Source organism: Phascolarctos cinereus, unplaced genomic scaffold (assembly GCF_003287225.1).
Source record: "Phascolarctos cinereus isolate Bilbo 61053 unplaced genomic scaffold, phaCin_HiC Scaffold_3;HRSCAF=262, whole genome shotgun sequence".
Lineage (NCBI taxonomy): Eukaryota > Metazoa > Chordata > Mammalia > Diprotodontia > Phascolarctidae > Phascolarctos > Phascolarctos cinereus.
In genome coordinates this window covers 114,756,058-114,780,408 of record NW_027555736.1, presented here as the reverse complement: position 1 = coordinate 114,780,408, position 24,351 = coordinate 114,756,058, and the positions used below count along the sequence as shown (strand labels likewise).

At 40.3% G+C, this 24,351-nt stretch overlaps 1 protein-coding gene across 1 annotated transcript in view; it reads left to right on the top strand.

Moving 5' to 3' along the window:
- IL16 (interleukin 16) overlaps positions 1 to 24,351 on the top strand; it is a 164,242-nt gene that overhangs the window by 71,415 nt on the left and 68,476 nt on the right. The window lies entirely within an intron of this gene.

The window sequence follows — 24,351 nt, the reverse complement described above, 5'->3', positions numbered from 1 at the left end:
AGAAACCAGGATTTGCATACATTGATGCAGCCTGTCAATATTTTAGATTAGGAGGAGGAACTCTGTGGGAATTTTCCAAAAATCACTAAATAAGTAGCTCTAAGACTTGTTAGCAGAGTACCTCTCTCCAGATCATCAGGGAAGCCAAAACACTTATTCATCTGACTAAATGCCAGCCTGAAAGACTAGAAGAAGAGATGAGCTTGGAGTCAGGATGTGTGCCACCAGGCAAGCAAAAGAACACTGAAACTCAGACAGGTCAGGGTCCTTTGCCAATGAGCGACTTCTTAGCCTTTCCATAGCCTGTGCTTTCAGAGAGTGGTCTTTGTAATTTTCTGATCTGCCACAGGTGATGGGCTTAGTCCTGGGACAATAGAAAGCAGTCTTCATGAAAGCAGAAGAAATTTGGGGTCCAGACATATTGGCCTGGTTTATGACACCAGGATTAGAGATAAGAAAAATACATTTCTTTCATGTGGGTGTGGATCTGCCATAATAGCAAAACAACATTCCAAAGTCACCTAGAAGGAAGAATGGCAGATGCTTAAACCTAGAAGAGATTTCAAAGCGGTTTCGAAATGATTGGCATTTTCCCTTATCAGACTTGCCTCTAAGAAGTTTGGGCCAAAGTTTTCAGATGAAGAAATTAAAGCTATATTTGTCACATGAAAAAATGCTCTAAATAACTGTTGATTAGAGAAATGCAAATTAAAACAACTCTGAGGTACCACATCATACCTATGAGACTGGCTAACATGATAGAAAAGGAAAATGACAAATGTTGGAGAAGATATGGGAAAATTGGAATACTAATGCATTGTTGGTGGAGTTGTGAATTGATCCAACCATTCTGGAGAGCTATTTGGAACTATGCCCAAAGGGCTATAAAACTTTGCACAGATCCAGCAATACTAGGTCTGTATCCAAAAGAGATCATAAAAAAGGGAAAAGGACCCATGCATACAAAAATATTTATAGCAGCTCTTTTTGTAGTGGCAAAGAACTAAAAATTGAGGGGATGCCCATCACTTGGGGAATGGCTGAACAAGTTGTTATATATGAATGTAATGGAATGCTATTGTGCTATAAGAAATGATGAGCAGGTGGATTTCAGAAAAACCTGGAAAGACTTATATAAACTGATGCAAAACGAAATGAGAAGAACCAGGAGACCATTGTACACAGTAACAGCAACATTGTGTGATGATCAACTATCAACTTGGCTCTTCTCAGCAAAACAATAATCTAAGACAATGCCGAAAGACTCATGATGAAAATGCTATCCACATCCAGAGAAAAAACTATGGAGTCGGAATGCAGAACAAAGCATATAGTATTTTCACTTTTTTTTTCTTTCTCGTGGTTTTCCCCTTTTGTTTGGATTCTTCTTTTACAACATGACTAACGCGAAAATATGTTTCATATAATTGTATATGTATAACTCATATCAGATTGCTTGCTGTTTTGGGGAGGGGGAGGGTAAAGAAGGAGGGAGAAAACATTTGGAACTCAAAATCTTATAAAAGTTAATATTGAAAACCATCTTTACATGTAATTGGAAAAAACAAAATACTAAGGGGGGGGGGAAAGAAGTTTGGGGCAAGAGCCCTTAAGTGTAGAAGTGTGAGAAGCCGTCAAGGAATAAAGCTGTCTGAAGCCTCTTCCTCAACTGGAGACAACATAGAAACACAACAATGTAAGGAACCTATGGTTTATGGCTCCAAATAGATTCCTGAAAATACAAAGAGAGCATTGGACATGATTAGCATTGCTCAGCACTTCAGCAGGAGGGCAGAAATGAAGATCATCTAAAAGAAAAGGTGGAGAAGATGGAAGAAGCTCATTAATACCTTTTACGGATGCCATGCTGTTGTTGCCTTAGGGAAAGGAGATGGACAAGCAGTGGTAAGAAACGGGAACCTTTTTCAGGCATAAACTGATTCCCCAACCTACCTCACTTCCCCATCTCCTACAAGGGCTATGTGGAGAAACACTTAACCATCCCTTCTCTGGAGATTGAGGGAGCATACGGCTTAGATGGGTGATGCTATTACCATGATTGAGGAGGCAAAGAAGTTTATCTGTGGGGGAAGAAAGGCAGCAGCTGCTGTCAGTGACCTTGAGGAGAAAAAAAATATTCCTCCCACTCTAAGGCTGCATGTAGGCAGCTCTTAGACGCAGGGAGATCCAGAGCCTCTGTCCTGTGTTTAGGCTGACCCATTATGCCAGCTACAGAGTTGTGTTTATTGGAAGGAAGGAGAGTAAGAAAAAAGGGGAGACCTCTTTTTGAGACAATGAGAATCTGGGGTTCCTGAGCTGCTTTCCTTTAGAGTCTGTGTTTACATCTCCCTGTGATGGTCATGTCCTTGGATAAATCTTAAACACTAGATTATGCTACAAGTTGCCTGAGGTTTTGAGCATAAAGAATACAAAAAAAAACTGGGTGAGGATGACTTTGTCAGAAGTTCAGTGACATTTGTGTCCTTGGAATCATCTTCTGAGTGCTTCTGTATCCTCTTGATAATGACTGTGAGAGAGGCATAGGACCCTGCTAGTGGGTCACTGAAGAAATAGTAAGTTCAGACTGAAGGCAGGGGTGGAAAGGAGGAAGAAGGTTGAAGACCATTTTCAGAGGGGAGTAGGTCCTATTCAGATGGACAATGCTTTATGTCATCCTGGCATCAAATAAAGCCAGCAGGCATTTAGGGGATGGGTTTGAGGTGGGGGGAAGGAAGAAAGAACTCTCTTATACATCCTGAAAGGAGAGTTGCATTGAGGTGGCTTGGTATGGAAAATAAACTTTGTTTCACACTTTTGCCCAGCATTCTTAAATGGTACTTAGCTAATATCATCCTGGATGCAAAAGAGAGGATCAGACTTAGTCTGTTTTTGTCTGAAAGATGGCTTTGAATATGAAAAACTGTTCTTTTCTTTTAAAATAGGCATGCTTTCTTTTTTTAAAGCAAAGTATGCTAAAATGTGATTCCTTGTGGATGGGAGTAACTATCTATAGCAACCAAACAGTTTACATATATCCTGAAGTTGAGAAAGACAGGGTCAGTGCAACATCCAAGTGGACTATTTACATTTGAACATGGGTGTGCCAGGCTGCTGTAACGGTTTAATGGGTTTATGAATGTTTCATTGTGTGACACATGAGGCCAGGTCTTCAGAGACTGTGAAATCTGATCCTTTGGCCCCTTGCCTCTTCCTGACACAGGAGAGCAGCGTCTGGAAGCAGTGCATAACCCACTGGGAGTGAAGGGCTGGGGATCCAAGCCTCCCAGACAACCATCGGTACCTCCTTGGGGAAGGGGTTTGCTGTCAGCCATGTGATGGGAGGAGGGGCCACCTACAGGTACAGTTAACACTCAGTGTCAAAAGTATTTCATGTGGTTTACAGACAACCATTTGCAGGAACTGTGGGCTCAGTTATCTAAACCCAGGAAAGCCTCTTTCTTATGCCAGCTGCGGTGGAAGAGTTGGTCCCCAGTACTTAGATGAAGCCCCATTTGACTGAGACAGAAATGGAGTTAGGTCCTGGGTAGGTCACACAAAGATTTTATTTTGTGAAAAAGAATGAAAGTAGCCAGCCGTGGGGCTGGGCTAGCTGGTCTCTAAGGGCCTTTCAAACGCTTTCTTTCCCAGAGGAGAGACTCCAAACCTCCCAGAGCTATAGTTAAAGCCACAGAGGAATGTCTGCAGCAGATGTAGTGTGAATTGGGGGCAAGCTGGGATGTATGTGTGGCTGGAGGGATGGGGGAGGGCTCGGGAAGGGAACTTGGAATGTTTTTTCTTTCTTTCTACACTGGGCATGGACAAATTGGCCATGACTCTCTTAAACTACTCCTTTCTGTTGTCACTGTATAGACTGCCAGCGTCAGGTAAACAAATGATGATATGAATTGTATATCAACCCTGCTTGAGGGGAGAATATGAGATGAAAATAGAGGAAAGGTTTGCTCTTCGTGACTCTGAGGGGTGGGGAGAGTGGAGAAGAGAAGGGTGAGTCATGTTGTTGCATACTGTATGGCTCTCAAAGGAGAAATGGTTTAAGATTTTATAATATTGGCATTCATTTTATAAATATGGGGTTTGAAGGACAGCTCTATCAGAGCCATGACTAAGAATTTTTAGAACTGGGGTTAGCAGCATAAAAGATGGTGGTGGTGACCCCACCAATAATTTTATTATGCCACTCAGTGGTGCGGAAGCAGTCTGGGACACAAGTAGGCAGCTGCTAGGAAGGCTACTTATCCTTATCCCCTTTTCTCCATGACCCCTTCCCCCTCTCAGAAGCAGGCCATCTGAGAGCTTTATATTTCAACAAATTATTCTTGGTAACTAGGTGCTAAGGTGCTATTGTTTCTTCATACTTGATATTCAAGAAGCCTGGCTACTGGGGCAAGGGGTGGAAGAGAAATTCTAACCCTTTCAAGAGACATGTTTTCAGCGAAGGGGGCTGAAATAAGGATGGTATCAACTCCCCAACACACACACACACACACACACACACACACACACACACACACACAAACCCCTCAAAGTATTAAGTTATAGCTGGAAGGGGCCTTAGGGATCAGCTAGTCCAAAGCTTTCATTTTAGAAGAGGAAACTGAAACCTTGGAGAGGAGAATTAACTTGCCCCCAAAAGATTTATTCAGCTCTTGCTGAGATGAAGGATGAATTGAGGTATCATCAGAACTAAAATCTTTATTACACATTGTTAGAGCTAGAGACTGCCTTTTCTGATCCCCTTATTTTATGGAAGGGAAAACAAGGCCCAGAATCAGTGTTGCAAAAAAAATAATCGAACCAAGGTCTCCTGACTCCCAAGCCAGAGTTCTAGTCAAGTTATTGAAATTTGGTCCCTTCAGAAAAACAGCCCCTGGTCTCATGAGTCCAGATAAGCTGGAGAGGAAGGGGGTATACTCTGGTCCCAAGCTCACTAGCTCGATCCCCAGATTCTAGTCTTAGGGAAGTTTGTGAATCTAGGGAAGGAAAAATTTCAAAGGAAAGAACAAGTCCCCAGAAAGGGATAACTCTCTAGCCAGGGCTGTGGCTTTGTTTCCCTTCTCCAGCTTGTTTCCCATCTAATATTGTTTCCTTATCTTCACTCCTCTCCTGGGGCAGGCTATACTGAGAGGCAGTGGAGAATCTCTAGGCCTGGGGAGGCATTAATTACCATCTCCTTGAGGCACACTGTGCCCTGACCTGGAAAGACTGGAGTCTCTGAAATGGGCCCCTACTGATGCATGGCAAACCCCAGTACTTCCTGTGGTCCATCACAATTTTTGCCTTGATAGTTCTCCCTACTGAGCAGTGGGAAGGTTGGAGAAGCCCAGGAGGACACAACTTTAAGAAACTGTCCCTAAGAAAAGTCACGGCCCTCTAGCAGGGATCAAGGCCCTGTTCTTTTTCTCTTAGTTGCCCCACCTGAAAGATCTCTGTTAGTTGATTGTAGGTGTGTGGAGGTAAGGCATGTTCCAGACTGTTGATTTTTTTTCCCCTCAGACCGTCTTTATCCTTGCCATGAATGGCAGGATGGACCCTAGAGAGGTGTCACTTTTGACACTGAGGGAACTTGCTTACTAGGGTCTAGGACTCCTCTTCTCCCTGTTCTTAGACTAGGTTACCTTTTGGAGCCTTTGAGTCATGGCCTTAACTGCTCGCCTTCCTTGCCCAGGAACCCTGTGAGATAGAGCTGAAGCTGGAGTCTGAGCCACAGACACAGTTGAGCTGTTTCCCCTCTAGAAGCAGATTTTTGTCTTGCCTCATTACTGTCCTACCACCATGTTGTTCCACTCCTATCTTCTTCCTTACAATCTAAGGACAATGTGTCACTCTCAACATTTCCCAATTCAAGGCACATTTCCTATCCAAGGACAAATCCCCAAGCTAGGGCAACGCCTTTACTGCCTGTCCCTAGTTCTGAGTGAACCCTATAGAAACTTGGACTTTTATATTGTGTTATATGCCTGTAATTCAGGTGACTTGGGACTGGCTGTGTAGGCTTAAAAATTATTCCTTTCCAGGTATGAATAAATGAGAGAGGAGAAACAGAAAGCAATCTAGCCAATTATTTTTCTAAAAAGGCATATAGTTTATTACGAAAATAACAGTATAAAAACTGACAAGTCCTCAATCACTACCTTTGTTTTGCAACAATAATGTAAATTTATATAGTGCCTTAGTGTCTGCACAGTGATTTACATACATGCAAGCAAGACAATACAAAATAGAGAACAAGATTTAAGGATATAAATAAATAGATATGGATAGGTACAAAACAATTTTCATTTACCCAGAATCCCTTCTGGATTATGACCCTACTAGTTCTTTGTCATGCTTTGGGGCTTCAGGGTTTCATCTTTTTTTACCCTATTCCACTTTCAGACATCAGAAGTATTTAGTTGCTTAAACATTATTAGGAAATGCTAATTCCCTTAACACTTTTTCTCTTTGAATTCCCTCTTCTAATTGCCTTTCTAGCATCTCCTTCAGCAACACAAATAGAAATTTCTCTGCAGTTGTACATTTGTTCATCTCTTTAAATGCCTAGCTCGTTTAGAAGCTATCAGCTATTAGTATTTTAGAATTAATTAGTTTTTGTCAGAGATTGGCAAGCTTATCTCCTTGGGGGACTAGTAAAGGTAAGCTTTAAAAAGGAAAAGTGTGGAACATGGGACATTACTATAATGGTCAGACCCAGGGTAGGTCTCTGAAGAGGAAAAACTGGGTATTTGAAGGGACAACATGAACTCTTCGGGTGGAGAAGGGGTGAAGGAAGCATGAAGAAAGGGACTATGCAACATCATCAAAGAAAACCTTATCACTTAATAGAAGGACCAGGTGTGCCAATTGACAATAGTTTTTTTTAATAACTGTAAAAATAGTTTTCTACAATTTTACCATAATTTTTCCTATCTGTGTAAATGTCCTTTAAATACAAATAATTACTACAAGTGACACTGTAATTTTTACTTTCAAATAAGAAGTTTGATTCAATCTCTAGCATGTGCAAATGTACAACATCTCCCTAATTAATGCAGCTCGTTACTTTGAGATATTTTTAAATTCTGGTCCTTACTAGCCGAAACTGCTCTCTCCAAAATTACTAATGATTGTTTAGTCATCATTTGATGCTATTTTCCCAGTCATCTTCTTCCCAACCTCTGTGGCCTTGGATACTGTCAACCCCTCTCTTCTGGATATTCTCTCCCGGTTCTCCTCCTGCTTGTCTGACTGTCTATCAGATATCTTTTCTGGCTCATCATGTTACATTCCAATTCTCTTAGTATTTCCCAAGGCTTTGTCCATGTTTCTCTTTTTACTCTTGACCCTCTTGGTGATTTTATCAATGCTCATGGGTTTATCATCTAAATGTATATCATTTATCTATCCCAGATTTCTCACTTGAACTGTCCACCCCACTTTCCCAACTGGATATTCAAACCGAACTGAGACATCTCAACCTCAACATGTTTAGAGCAGAACTCAACCATACCCCCAAAAAAAACTCTCTTCCAAATTTTCCTATTTCCTTTGCCAGCACTAACCTCGACTTTCTCACTTGTTCTCTTTCCACATATCCAATCCAATCAGTTGCAAATTTTTCACATTTCTACCTCTATCTGACCCCTTCTTACACAGGTATCACTTTGATTCAGACTCTCTTTACCTCTACCTGGCCTGTTGCATTGGCCTTCTGATTGGTCTGCCTGCCTCAAGTCTTTTCCCTCTCTAGAACATCTTCAACATGGCTGCCAAATGGATTTTCTTTAAGTATACATCTGACTAAGTCATTCTCCTACTCAATAAATTCCAGTGGCTTTCTATTGTCTATAGGATGAAATATAAACTCTTCTGTTTGGCTTTTATGTCCTTTTACATCCTGGCCCCAAACTATCTTTCCAACCTCATCATACATTACTCCTGTTCCCACACTCTATGAATCAGTCAAACTGGCCTTCTTTCTATTCCATGGGCCTGAGTCTTAGTCAGGACTGTCTGCCTTTAAATCTTGCCTCAGACACTTACTGGACAAGTCTTTTAAGTACTTGATACCTTAATTATCTTATCTGTAAAAATGTCCCTTTTGACTCTCAGTCTCTGTCATTGAACATAAAGCCCATGGGAGAAGAGATTTCAGGACATTGTCCAATGGCGGGGGGTGGAATAGTGGTGCAGAGATCACTTCTCAAGAAGCTACTAACAAGTGAGGGAGCATAGGAAGATCTCACCTGGGATGCAGGAAGACCTGAGGACCTCAACTTGGTTGGCATATTTTGACCTTCATTGAAACACAAGTAACTCTCCTGTGAAATTGGATGTAGTCACAGTGGGAAGGGATGGCCCATCTTCTGGACCTAGAGTTCCCCACTCCCCACACTCTCCTCCCAGCTGATGATGCCCAGGCTCCCAAAGAGGAAGTGAAGAGGGTGATAATAGTCAAGTGGGACAAGGTGAAGTAGTAGTTTCTCTTCTTGACCCCAGGATGTGGTGAGAATGTGCTTGTTTTACAACAGAACAACTATAGGCAGGGTGCAGGGTTGAATATGACAGGATCATGGGATGGAAGTGGTGATGGGGTACCCTAGGATAGATAAAGGAGAAGAGATGGATGTATTGCTGGTGTCAGCGGGGCACTGGAGGTTTAGTAGATAACTATTTGTGTGGCCAGGGTAGGGAATGACTCTTGGGCAAAGAAACAGTAGCTCAGCCTTGGTTTTGTCGCTCTTTGGACCTTTTGGTCATGTCTGACTCTCTGTGACCCCATTGGGGTTTTCTTGGCAAAGATAGTGGAGTGGTTGGCCATTTCCTTCTCCAGCTCATTTTACAGATGAGGAAACTCAGGCTAACAGAGTTACGTGACTTGCCCAGAGTCACACAGTTTGTAAGTGTCTGAGGCCAAGTTGAACTCAGATAGATGAGTCTTCCTGACTCCAGGTGTGGCCCTCTCTCCATTGCTCCACCTAGCAGTCCAGGCTATAGCCCTACTTATATCAAGGCACAAGGCACCAACCCCAATCTGAAGTTTTTAACTCCTGATTCCCCTTCTCTGACCACAACCTCCTTACCTGTGTCATCTCCTGTTATTCAACCAAACATGCATCTTCAGTCACTGAGTCTGTCTATTGGTCTTCACTTCTGGCTACATACAAGTTCCCACTCTTCTACAACTCCAAGGCCAACAACTCTGAAGTACTTTCTCTATCACTCTGGATTCCGACATCCCTCTAAAGTCCTACTGAGCCTACCACACTGATTCCCATTCCTGTATTATGCCTAATGTCTACTCTCTTCACTTCTTCTCCCAGGCCAGATAGTGCTAATGAAAAAAAAAAAGGCAAAATTGGGCAAATGTGGCCCATTGTAGCTTTACATTGCTCAATCCAATATCAGACCGGCCCTCCTTGATCCTCCACTATCTTTTAATTTGTATCTCATTTCCTCTCTTCATACACCCCATCATACTAATTATTCCACACCATTTCTCTTCAGAGATGTCTATTCCCTCCCCAATCCTCAATTTCATCAAATTATTTTTTCCCCTTTTCATTAGAATTTTGGTCACATTCCGTATGAGCTGCCTCATGTACCCTTTCCTCAAGACAGCCTTTTGTTGTCTTGACACATATTTTTTCATCACTTCTTCTAGTCTCTCTTCCTCTTCAAAGGTACCTCTGGACCCCACCTTTTCCCACATCCTCAGTACTCCCGTGACATGATTTTGTCCATCTCTCCCTTTCTATGGGGTCCTTCCTCTGTTGTTTTCATATGAGCCACCTCCAAATCTTAGAAGCTGTGTGATACTGGATAAGTTAACCTCTCTGAACTTTTCTTAATTTATAAAATTCTATGATACTTGAGGTATCTATCGAATAGGGTTATGAGTGTCAAACGAAATGGTGTATTTCAATTGCTATTACAACAATAAATTGCTATATGAATGTGAACTGTTATGCCTCCATGAGAGGAAGTGTTGAAGCCAGGAAGACCTGGGTTCAAGTCCTGACTCTGACATATCCTGGCTGTGTGACTCTGGACAAGACACTTAACTTCTTAATTGCCTAGAAAACTAAGATGATGAATTCCAGAGAAAGTGCCAACCTACACTGGAGAAGGATTTTCTTCCCCTGAGAATTCCCTATTCTAATGAAATTATACATGTAGTCCTTATGTCTATTATGAATAGTTATAATAAAATGAACATTCCCAAGTTGTCACTTTTTGACAGGGTATAAACAGGAGTGAATGAGACTAATTAGAAGAGGTCAGAAGATCCAGTACAGATATCTAAGTAGAGTCTTGAATTACTCTCCTCTATAAAATACACTCTTCATTCTAGCCAAATAGGTCATGCAGGTAGGTAAGGAAGTGCCAGGGGAGCAGACAGAGCTGGAAGAATCAGAGTAGTACTATATGAGACTGAGTCCTGGTAAGGAATACAGCTAAGGTCAAAAGGGACAGGCAGGTATTGCAGTCTAGGGCAGGGTTCAGCATCTGGGAGGTCAGAAGGCATCATCAAGAATGAGACTAACAAATTTGTTCAGTCATTTTTTAGTCATGACTGACTGTGACCCCATTGGGGGTTTTCTTGGAAAAGGTGTTGGAGAGGTTTGTCATTTCCTTCTCTAGATCATTTTTACAGATGAGGAAACTGAGGCAAACAGGATTAAGTCATTTGCCCAGGATCACATAGCTAGTAAGTGTCTGAGGCCAGATTTGAACTAGGGAAGGTGAGTTCTCCTGACTCCAGGCCTGGCACTCTATCCGATGTTCCTCCTAGCTGTGCCAAGAGACTAGCAAAAAGGTAAAACCAAAAAGGCTTTGAGCTACAGTTAAACTAGAGTACTAGCTCATCTCATCTTGTCTTCATCTACTTTGTACAGCTAATCTCTCAAGGCAGGAACATATTCCCTCTTCTTTCCTACTTTTTTTGCCTTTTTAAAAGAAACATTAACGTTCATTTTTTAAAAATTTTGAGTTCTACATTCTTCAAATCTTCCCTCCAGCCTCTCCCCCACCTATTAAGAAGGCAAACAATGTGATACCCACTATACACGTGAAGTCATATGAAATATATTTCCATATTAGCCGCCTTGCCAAAAACAAACAAACAAACAAAAACGAAACAAAACAAGACAAAAGTGTACCTCAGTCTGAACTCAGAGGTCATCATTTCTCCCTTTGGAAGCAGATGACATTTTTTAAATCATGAGTTCTTTGGAATTGCCATGGATTATTATATTGATTAGGGAAGCTAAGTGTTTCAAAGTTGATTGTCATTACAATATTGTGGTTACTTTGTATAATGTTCTCCTGGTTCTACTCACTTAACTTGGCATCAGTTTGCATACGTCTTTCCAGGTTTTTCTGAAACCATCTTGCTTGTCATTTCTTACAGCACCATGGTATTCCATCGCACCTGTATAACACAACTTGTTCAGCCATTCTCCAATTGATGGGCATCCACTCTTCGAAGAAGCCTTCCTCAGTTCTCTACCACCCTTTCCAACTAAAAGTGATCTTTCCCTTCTAACATGTTCGGGATAGACTTTGTCTAGTTGATTTTTTTTTGCCCTAATCAATTCTACCTTGCATTATATCGACTTATATGCCTGTCATACTCCATCTATTAAATCACAAGCTCCATAAGATAGTGACTGATATTCTTATCTTTAGTTCCTTAGCTCTCAACACAGAGCCTGGTACATGGTAGACACTTGAACCATTGTTGAAATGAATGTAAATGAAATAAAAGGGATTTGTCTGTAGATGCATTGAACTGCTAGTCAGGAAGAGAAGCTGGAATGCTTCCACAGACACTTAATGTGTGACCCTCAGCAAGTCGCTTAATCTCTCAACCACAATTTCCTCATCTGTAAAATGGTAATGATAACAGCACCATACTTTTAAGATTGTTGTGAAGAGAATCAAATGAGATAGTATATGTAAGGCACTTTGTAAACCTTCATGCACTATATAGATGCTCACTATAACACAAAAACCTTCCAGTTGCTTTGGGAGCCATGGTAGAAGACCATTTTGGAAGAAGAATCAAACATAGCATAATAGAAAGAGCACTAGAAAGGAAATAAAATATCTGGGTTCAAGTCTAGGTAGTAGCACTCACAAGCTCTTTTGGGGGAAGTCATTTAACCTTAATTTATTTCCTCATCTGAAAAAGAGGAGCAATAATGCTTGTACTTTCTCATAAGGTTATTGTGAAGATCAAACAACAAATAATGTGCTTCATTCACTCTTAGCCACTATGTAAATGGAAGTGGTATCATTATTGAAATATTGAACACAACTTGTCATGGCCACGGTTAGTGAGCCATATGGACAATGTAATGTATATGACGCTGTCCACACCACAGCTCAATTGAATACCTTGGAGAAACCCCTAACCACCTCCTAAGTAAAATTGTAGAGAAGAATTTCTCAATACTTTAAAATATTTTCCTTTTTAAAAATCTGGGGAGCCTTCTAACATTGTTACTTAACTAATTGAGTGACCTTGAGCAGGTCATTTCAATTTAATGGACCTTAGTCTTAGTTGTGAAATGAGGATGTTGGAAGAGATGATTCTAAAATCCCTTCCAACTAAAAAATTGTGATTATATCCCCTGAGGGTTTGAATTATATTATAACCAAGTTTTAATTATCCAGGGACTGATTATGTGGTTGGTAGATTAACAAGGCCTTTGGATTTCTACACTTCCTCAACCCCCTTGATATCAGCATCCTAATTTCACACTCTGTTAGCTCCCCAACCAAAGGGTAAATGAGGGAAGGAAGCAGCAAAACCCAGATGAATCAGGTGGAGCATCCTCCTAACAGTGCCAGTAAAATGTTGACTCTATGCAGGTTGAAAGTACTTTGTGTACCTCCAAAACATGGGAATTAAATTCACTGACTTAGTCTAAAAACTGAAATAAGATATTCCCTTTATTTTTGTTCTTTTAGTTAATTACCTACGAAGCTCTATCTCTTAGTGATAATGAACTGGTTAATTAAAGTTTAGATCATCTTTTTTGACTTGTAACCTTTACACTACTGTAGTTAACAGAAGACAATCCCCATCTGGATCTGTAAGCTCATCTCTCTGGACCTCACTTATCATTCAGCAAGCATTTAGGTAGTTCAAATTATACAGCACCTAGTTCATTGAGCCATTATGAAGCACCAACTGGGTATAGAGCTCTGTGCTCAAAATTGAGGGAAAGCATGGAATTTGGATAAAGCACAATCCTTAACCTTACCAATAGCTTACAACTTTAGGATTTACAAAGCCATTCCTCGAAAGCAACATTATTCCCTTTATTATAGGTGGAAAAAATCTAAGGGCTTAAGTGACTTGCTTCCAATAGTCAGTCTACAAGTATTTAGTGTTTGCTATGTAGGCACTATTATTATATAGAAAGAATCCTTACTCACAAAGAGCTTACATTTTAATAGGAGAGATAGCAAGTATTTGTATATACGTATGTGTATGTGTATAGCATACATATAAAGTGAGTAAATAAAATATATACAAAGTAGTTAAATACAGGTACAAATATACAAAGTAGTTAAATACAAATACAAATCCCAATAACTTGGGAGGAAGACAGTAAGCATTGGACCTGCAGTCCAAAACCATGTCTTCAGACACCCTATACTAAGATGCTTTTTAAGGAGTTAAGAATCTAATAGGGAATATGACATATACACAAATAATTTAAATCCAGAATAATATACAAATGCCTAAAAGAGGTAATAAATGCAAGAGTCAAGAGGTAGAGTGCGTTTTTTTGTGGAATAGCTAGGAAGCCAGTGTCACTGCATTGAAGAGTACTTTATGGGGAGTAAGGTATAAGATCACTGGAAAGGCAGGAGGAAGCTAGGATATGAAGGTCTCTGACATTATAAACAAAGGATTTTGTATTTGATCCTGGAGATGATAATGTCAAATAAATAAGACTAAGAACCTCTGTAGTGGGATATCCAGGTGTAGGTATTCTATAAATAGCTGATATGTAGGTTTGGAGTGCAGAAGAGAGGTAAGGGCTTGATCTGGGAATTATCTGTGTAGCAGTAATAAGTGAAGCAATGTCTAAGGGAGATACCTAAGGGAGAAAGCTTATAAAGAAGCAGGGCAGGCACAGGGGCTTGGGGAAAACTCACCTTAAAAAATCAAAAAGAAGACAAAAAGCCAGTGAAGGACCCTTACAACATGAAATTAAAAGGATAACAAGAAAAATATTTGTATCTCATTAGCCAAAGGAGAAAAGATTGTTTCAAGGGATGAGTGAGGTTGGTAATCAACAGTGTGAAATTCTACAAAGAGATCAAGGAGAATGAAGATTGGAAAGAGGTAATTGATTTTGACAATTATGAAGACATTACTGACCTCTGAGAACCATTTTAGTAGAGTAATAGAATGGAAGTTGAATTTGTAAGGAGTTGATGAGAGAATGGATGGTGAGGAAGCAGAAGCATTTATATTACACAGCTTTTAAAATAAGCTTGACAGTGGAGAGGAAGAAAGAGTTGGGAAGGCAGATTGGTGGGTTAGAAAGGTCAGTTACATAAAGGAGTTTGTTTGTTTTAAGAATTGGAGAATTGGAAAAGTTGTAGGCAGACGGGAATAGCCGGTGGGAGGAAGAAATAATGATAATTGCTAGTGGTTTCCTTATAACAACTTTGTGAGGTGGATAATGCAAGTATTATTACTCCCATTTTACAGATATGGAAAACGAGGCTGAAATGTGACAAGATTTGCTCATGTTCACATAGATGTTTCAGAGGCAGAAATTAAACTTCCTTCATCTGAATCAAAATCTAATGGGTTGTTTTTTTTTTTTAATAATATACCATACTATAAGAAAGATGGGAGCATGGTTGCCAGAGCCATCATGGTATGATGGGAAAGAATGCTGTATTTGTGATCAGAAGACCTGAATTCAAATTCCAGGTCTGCTGCTTAAGTAGGTTAAGTGACCCCGAGCAAGCCAGGGCCTCCCTGGGCCTTAGGCCCTCATCTGGAAAATTAAGGGATTGGACTACATGGTCATTCTTAGTTCGAAATCTATGAACCTAGAGAAAGATGCTGATTATTGAGGAAGAGAATGACATCAAGAATGTAGACAGAATTCCTAATATTGGTGAAGAAGGGGACACCTTTGCCTTTGTGACCAGAGGGGAGGAGGGGATAATGATTGATGATGTTGAGAAGTTCTGAGCAGTGGTTACAGCCTTTATAGTGAAGTAGGGGACCATATTCCCTACCAATGACTAGTTGATAGAGGGTACAAGCAGCTGGGAGTGTGAAAAGTGAATAAAAAGTTTGAAATAATTGCTGTGGGGAATGCATTAGGGAACCATTAAGAGAGAAAGTAAAAAGATTGCCAGGAAGCAGTGAGGGTCCATGAGGAGTGTGCATCAGGAATTTGACATGGGCAAGATAGCTCAATTTCACTATATCCACTAGCAATATTCTTTGGCATATGCTAAAAGGAATCAGATAATGAGGATTACCCAAGTCAAGAATAGGGTAGTGAATAGTAAAACAAGGAATCCATGGGGCCAAGGCTATATATATAGAGGCAAATGTCGAAGAGTATTAACCTTAGAGTCAGAAAACTTTGGTTCAAATCCTGTCTGCGACCCTTATATGTATGACCTTTACCTTCCTGGTTCCTTTCTATAAAATGAAGGGATTGAATTAGATGACCCTTGAAGTTCTAAGCCTAGTACTCTACCCACTGTCCCACCTAGCTGCCCCAGAAAGGCACATACAGTAGGAAAATGCAAAAATAAGTATATACTAGTTAAAACATTAGTCAATAAGGAGACAACCGTGAAAGGGAAATTCACTTATTCATTTAGTAAGTACTTATTAACATGCTATGTTTTGAGAGCATAACAAAGAAATAAAGTATAGATAGATACCTGACTTGGAATCAGGAAGTTCTGGGTTCAAACTCCATTTCAGACCCTTTAGCTGCATGACCCAAGGCAAGTTGTTTAAGTACTTTGTGCCTCATTTTTCTTATCTTCAAAATGATTTCCCTGGACTTGGTTTTTAAGGATCCTTCTGGTTATCAATCTATGATCCTGTGTAGTCTTTGCTGTCCAAGAAAATGCTGGGTGACCAATTCTAAATGAGTTTCTAGGGCACTCATATAGGCAGATAGAAAAGCAATGCTCTGGAAATTTGCCAGAGGATTTAGGGCTAGAAGGAACCACATGGATCAATCTAGAGAGAAGTAACTAACTTCTAACTAACTGACAGAGCAGAGATTAGAGGTTGGTTTGTCTGACCCCAAATGCAGTGTACTTTCTACTATCATTTCATAACATTTCCGACATTATTCCCTATTCTAAAGCATCCCCGGTGTTTTTTTAGTATGTTTCCTGATTGGTCCCGTGAGGGACACCCATCAATCTAGTTTTTCTTTTGGGTCTTATATTAACAGAACAATTGCTGCTATCGTAATATGTGGATATTGGAGATAAAAGGACCAACAGAGAAATTACCCTAGGTTGGGCTTACTGTAAGGGTAGCTGGGTGGTGCAGTGGATAGACTTCTGGGCCTTGAGTCAGGAAGATATCTTCCTGAGTTCAAATCTAGCCTCAGACACTTACAAGTTGTGTGATCCTGGGCAAGTCATTTAACCTATTTGCCTCAGTTTCCTCATCTGTAAAATGAGCTAGAGAAGGAAATGGTAAACCACTCCAATATCTTTGCCAAGAAATCCCCAAATGGGGTCATGAGTAGGCAGATATGACAGAAATGACTGAACAATAACAACAGGTTTACTGTGCAGGTATGTCTTAGAGATAGAGGGTCATCAAATGCTTGAATTTCAAGGAGGGAACCGAGGCCCAAACAGGGCAAATTAATCGCCAAAGACCACACAACTATTTGGTGGCAAAGTTAGAATTTAAAGCTCAGGTTTCCTAACACACTTGGTCCAGTGCTCAACCCACTGTCCCAGGCTGCCTTGCTTAGCCTAGTGAAAGAATTTCTGAAAAGCTATGTCTGAATGGAGACATATTGAGTACCGTTTTCCTATAGTCTTATACGTAGTTTCAGCGATGCTTTATCTTCATATTAATTCAATAGACTTTACATATTAATCTGTTATATGCCAGATGCTGTACTGATGGCCTGGCACACAAAGGTGAAAAATGATGCTATTCCCACCTCCAATTAGCTTATAATTTAATAAAAGGGATAAGGCATTAAGGATAGGAGATAGGGAATAGACATGTGATTTCACTGATAGAAGGAACTCCCAGATGAGAACATTCGCTTTTCCATTCTAGTTCATCACCATCTCTGTGACCTTTAATATTAGAGAGTTGTCTAGAACGTTAAAAGTTCAATGACCTGCCAGGGTCATGCAACCAGTATGTGTCAGAAACCAGACTTGAATTCAGGTTTTCCAGGCACTGAGGTCAGCTCTCTCTCTACTAACTACATAAAGTAAAATGTGATAGGAGAAGGGAAGGCTCCATGGAGGAAAGGGAAAGGAAAGAAGAGGACTTGAGCAGAAGCAGAGGAGAAGAGAGTACATATTAGACATGGTGAAAATCCTGAGTGAATACACAGAGATGGGAGAGGGCAGGGTTGAAATCAGGGAACAGCCCATGTAGAGTGTGGGAAGGGAAAGCAGTGGGCCTGAGCTTTGGCAGCGGTTTCTGGCAATGTAGCTTTAAGTCTCTCTGCCCCTTGATCTCTGCTGTCAAGTAGTTCTGTAAACAAATACTTATGTGTTCTCCAGGGAGCTCACACTTGAAAGGAACCATGGAATAAACCCTCCCATATAAAAGTGAATAATCATCCTTCAATTCTCCTTTTGGTGTGTTTCGGCTTTTGGATATACGGCTTTTCTTTAAAGCAGAGCACATCTGTATTGGGAGCTGGGCTGTTCTCGGATTTTAGGACAAAATGGATTGGATCTTGGAAAGAGTGAAGAGAGGCCCTCCATTTGCATCTCTACGTCATGACTAAAATTTTGTTTAAACTATCTCAATTAAAAGAGGAAATGGACAGTCACCTTCTGTGCTATCTGTTGATGCTCCATAATGGCTATACCACTTATAGCATGATATGTTATAAAGCTGGAATAAGAATGGACAGCTGGGCCTAATCCAAGAGCTATTGCTAGTTAGTGGTCCTACCTCCAATCACTTTGCCTTCATGTCCTCATATGGCAAATGCTATACATCAAGCTTTGATTTATTGTTTTGTTGGTTGTCTAGATCTAACAAAATGATAGAAAATATTTTAATAATGTAGATGAAACTTAAAAGTGTATTATGCGTGCTTTTTTTCCCCTGGAGAGCTGGTCATCAAGTGTTTACCAATATACCCTTTGCTGGACTAGATTAACTCTAGGGTCCCTATCAGCTCTAATATTCTATGATCTTAGTTTTGCCTTGACTGAAAGGTGACTAATTCACTCATTTCAGCTGTCTCAATGATTAATACTGGTTGCTATGTGACTAATTTGAACAGAGTAGCTTTGATCAATGAGTTTTAATAAATATAGCTGAATTAATTGTTCCACGGCCCAGTTCGACTAGGGTATAGACAGCATCTTGTTTCTAGAAGAAATTGTTAAAGGGTAATTTTTTGAGTTAAATTCAACTTGGAAAGTCTTAAAATTCCATTATTCCTTCCTCAGTGTCTGAGTATCCACATAGGGAGGTAGCATGATATAGAAGGAAGTATATAGGCATTGGAGTCAAAGGATGTGGGTTCAAATCCTGCCTCAGATGCTTACCACCTATATGACCTTGGGTAAATCACTTAACTTTCCTCAGCTTCAGTTTTTTCATTTGTAAAAGGAGGATGTTGGACTAGGTGACCTCTATGATCCCTTCCAGTTCTGATACTATGGAATATATCTCAAAATAGGGAGTAGGGGCAGCTAGGTGGCACAGTGGGTAAAGCTCCAGCCTTGGGGTCAGGAGGACCTGAGTCTAGCTGTGTGACCTTGGGCAAGTCACTCAACTCCAATTGCCTCACCAAAAATAAAAAAACCCCATCAAAATAGGGAGCAATAGGATACAATGGGAAGAAAACTGGCTCTGGAGTTCTAGGTCCTAGGTTCTGACCTTGCCTCTTATGTTTATGTGTGTGACCTTGGGCAGGTCACCTAACAGTTTCCTCATCTATAAAATGAAGACTAGAGAGCCTTCAAAGTCCCTTACAGCTGTAGAATTGTGATTTTGTTCTATTCTAAACCTATGTATTCTCAAGAAAAGTCTAACATGACATAAGCCATCAAGAATCCCAACCACCTGAGTTCTGGTGTCCACAATGTAGATCCAATGGGAATCATGGTGCGCTTTTCCCCCCACTCTTAGAGATGGCCGATTAGCACCAGGAGATGAGCTGTTGACACTTAATGGACAATATCCCAAGGAGCTCTCCAGCCAGGAATCAAAATCTCTCATTCAGTCAGCAATGGGCTTGGTCAATTTAGGGATTGCTAATAAGGTAAGCAGAGGAATTATAGACCCACAGGACAGCTACCTAAACCTGAGACTTCTTGGTCTCAGGGGAGAAGGAGGGGAAAAAAAATCTGTTTTGGGGGCACTCTCTTTCCCTCCCACCTCAGCCACAATCTGTCACCACTAGCAATGAAAAAACTTCAGCTCATGCAGCCAGTGTTAATTCTGAAGGATGGAATAGATGACCTTTGTGTCTGTGGAAAGCATAAAACTGTTGATGTGTTCGCTCGGATCCTGCACTCGCTCTTTGATGTAAGACTATTCCAACCAGAGCACATTTTCCATGAACGTGACCAAGCACCACTCTGAGCCAACGACAGACATTTTGTTCCATTAGCGCTTGCTTTTTTGAATCATTCTCTGACATGATAAATTCAGTAGGGGCAGAGGTCCTTGCAGCAACTTAGACACACTCATCATTTAGCTCAAATGTATAGGACTTACTTTCATCTGAAGAATAAATTCAGAATTCTGAGCTGGAAGAATCTTAGAGATCATTTTTATTTGGAGGAGGAAACTGAAGTCCAGAGAAGACCAAATGTTTTGCCCCAAGTCACACAGCTAAACAGAAACGGAACTAGAACACAGGTTTCCTCCCAGTATAATGCTCTTTCTACTGTGAGCTGATTTGTCTTTATTAGTAAAACATTGTGCTGAGGATAAATGTTTTTTAAGAGAAATAAGATTTTTTGGTCATAATCAAGGGGGAGAAGATTCCCCCTTGTTCTCATAGCTTATACCAGGGTCTGTGTGACCAAAACAGGGTAATATGGTGAAAGACCAGTAGACTTGGTATCTGAATACCTGGGTTCATATCTCAGCTTTGCCACCAACTAGCTGTGTGATCCTGAGAAAGTTCCTGGGCCTTTCTGAACTTCAGTTTTCTCCTGTATAAACGATCCTGATAATATTTGTGCTCCATACCACATGGAGTATCTTGAGGACCAAATTAGGTTGTATACATAAGGCAGTTTCTATGCTTTCAGGCACTCTATAATATAAACTCTTATTAATCTTGGCCAGTATTTCTTTGGGGCAGCTGGCTATGCCCTCTGTGCTTGTTCCAAATGAAGGTGTCAAAAAACCTTCTATGTGTTATATTGAGGCTTAAAACTTTCAAGAGGCATGGTTTGAACTTATTTTGTTTCCCACTCCAGTTCACAATAAAATGTAACCTTTCTTTCCCATAGGAATTATGCAGTAAGATAATTTACACTATGGCTATATCTCCTCAGGTAAAATGCAATGTTGCAAAATTATTCAGAGAATTCAAACAATATTGACCAATCTTTGACACTTTGAGACCTATAGGATAGTTCTGACCCAGTAGGCACCTGTGGTCAGTCTGTAGGTTGACCTATAGGGTGAGAGTTTTAGAAGCTCTGTCCTGCTGTATTCCCCCAATACTATATTCTCCTAGAATTGTACCTAGGCTTTGTCCTAGGTCAGTAACATCCAGAGGGGTGAACTTCTTCCATATGGAAAGCTGCCATCCTGGAAGCCTTGTGGAGACCACCATCTTATGTTACACAGGGCCCTATTCCCTCACTTGTGTCCAATCTCAATACCCCAGTGATTTGGAGACCAATCCTGTCCCTTACTGGACTCCATTATCAAGGTCCTTGGACTATGCAGTGGCAACTTCCTCCAATTCTCTTGCCTGGCTCTATAGAGCCGCTTTCTTGGGGTTGTCTTCTTCCCTCCACCCCAACTCTCATGGATGTATAAGTTGCCCTCTTTGGAAGACAGTCCACATCCTTTGCTAGTACAAGTTCCCTTGCTCATAGACTGCTCTTTATGTTACTCCTTATTTCATATTCTCATCATCAATAGACTCTCCCCATGTCCCAAAGGATAGCAGTATTAGTTATGACTCTATAACCTGTATAGGCCTCAGTTTCCTCATTTATAAAATGAGGTTGGTCTAGAAGTTCCCCAAAGAGTGCTTCCAACTTTATATCTATGGTCTTAGTGTCCCACCATCCCCAACTCCTATTTGCTTAAGGAAAACGTAGGTTGATTATCTATTGGTCCTATTTTAGGCTGGGTCTCCAATATTGAGAAGATAAGATTCTTTACCTTAAAGGCCCATAAGCACATGGTCGCAGGTTCTCCTCACGTGATGATTCATCACCAAGTGTTTTGGTTTGGTCCCCATGGAGAGATGATTTTTAACAGCTGCAATGGATAATTGTAATGAAGAAACCCCTTTCCCCTTCACTATGGAGTTTTGTTTACAAATTGCATGGTAACTGCTTCAATGTCCATAGTATGCTATCAATTTCCTTTCACTCTCTGGACTATTTCTATATTCTTGCTTAATACATTGCTAACATGTAGTAGAGGTTTAATAAATGTTTATTGATTGATTGGTATCTGCACTTTATAACAATCTTCCCATTAACAGAAAAAAAAGCTAACAAAACTGACAATAACTGAACTGACAACAATCATCGGGAAAAAAATATTTTTAAAAGAAATTTTGAAAGCAAGGGCAATACTAGCGCAACAAATTGCTAAGCATCCTTTTCCTAGTTTACTCTTGCTCCTGGTAGGTAGGACACAAGTAGCAGTTGAAATTCCGCTTCCTTATTTGCCCACACAAACTATTACTTATACTGGAAGAAATGGAACGAGGGAGTATTGATTTATGTGAGTGGGTGTTGAAAAGAGACCTGAGTTCTAATGGGAGTAGCAGAATTTTGAACTTGGAATCAGAAAGACACCCATTTGAATTCCATTTCTGATACTTAGTAGTAGTGTGAACCAAGGTCAAGTAGCACAATATCTCCATAGTCTCAGTTTCTACATCTGCAAAAGAGGGATAATAATGCCTGTAGTTATCTACGTCTACATTAAAGGTTCTAGTAGAATGTAAGCTCCTTGAGGGCAGGTGCTGTTCTTCGTTTTTCCCCTGTATGCTCAACCCCTGACACAGTGCCTTGAATTTAGTTGTTTGTTGTTTTGGGGTAGTTTCAGTTGTATATGACTCCCCACGTCCTCATTTGGGGTTTTTCTGGCACAGATACTGGAATGGGTTTTACAGATGAGGAAACTGAGGCAAACAGGGATAAGTGACTTGCCTAGGGTCACACAGCCAGTAAGTATCTGAGGTTAGGCTTTGAATTCTGGTTGTCCTGACTCCAGGCCCAGGGTTCTACTCACTGTACCAACATCCTATGATTATATAATTCTATTTCAGTAGTAGAATCAAGAACCATGGACTGACCCTATGAAATCCCTGTAATGGATTAATGGAATATGGTTCTAAAAATCATCTTTGGTCAAATAATCCTCTAAGCCTTTTAAAAATTGATTCTGTTTTTCAAGAATTCACAGAAGGAGAGTTTGGCCTGAGTGAATAGATCATTTTGCTTGACTTGGTAGTGCCACCTAGTGCTGAAAAAGGGAAATGATTCCCCAGTTGCTCTCCAGTCCTGCAGACTGGCTTGCATGCTAATCCACATGGAAGACACTGGGTTATTTCTGAATCAATTCACACACTCAGAGGGTGGTCAAACTGGAGTCACGTTGTTGAACCCTTTTATTTGGCAGGTAGGCAACTAAAGAGCTTTCAGTGGATTACTACAGGAACAAAGGAAAAAAACTGCCAATTCACAGAAAGGCAATGAGATAGCATCCACCTTACAGGGTTGTGAGGATCAGATGCAATAATAACAAAGAGATATAGCTATAGCTGTATGGATATCAAGAGATGTATCTAGAGACATGGGGCAGCTAGGTGGTACAGTGGATAGAGCACAGGACTTGGAATCATCGAGACCTAAGTTCAAATACTGCTCAAGACATTTATTAGATGTGACCTAGGCCAGTTATTTAACCTGTGTCAGCCTCAGTTTCTTTATCTGCCCAAATGGGATAGTAGCACCTACCACACAGGGTTGTTGTAAGGATCAGATGCAATAATAACATATATAGGTATATGTACCTATACATGCATATAGATGTATATGCATGTTGGTATGTTATATATACACACATACCTACCTATTTACATAGACATGCACATGTGCTTATATGCACATATATACACACCGACATACACAAATATACATGTATACACATGTATATATATATAGGTATATGTTGGTATATATGTATATATACACACATATATACATAGGCATGCATATATGTGTGTGTAGCTTTGCAACCTTAAAATGCTCTACATGTGCTAGATATTTTTCTTCTGGCTTATTTTTCTAGTGACATGGCTAAGAGCATAATGATAATTAGGATAATTTGTTATATGTATGTATATATCCATAATGATGTAAAGTTATATCAAAGCACTTAGATTATTTCATTTGATTCTGATGCCAACTAACTCATGGTTTGGTGGAAAAAGCACAGTGTTTGAAGTTTTGGGAAGCGGGGTGGAGTGGGGTCTTTTGAAAACTATGCTATGATATTTATTGTATCTGTGACCTTGACTAAATCACCAAATCTTTCTGGTCCTCAGTTTCCCCATCTGTAAAATGAGAGGGTAGGATAAGACCTCTCCTGGCTCTCAATCTGTAATCCTATGTAGGAAATCAAGACTTGGAGAGGTTCACTTGACTGCTTCATGGTCTCATAATTCCCCAACAGTGTAAGCACAGTGTCTTACATACTTATACACCAATTAAGCAGTTTTTGGAATGGATATACATTCACATCTTAGATTGAGTGACTCACCTGTTAAAAGACAAAATTTGATTTATGATCTCTACACATGGCTTTAAAATTACATGATTCTGAAGATGCCTAGTTTAGGGCTCTTTTCTTTCTCTTTCTTTCTAGGCAAACAGGGTTAAGTGACTTGCCCAAGG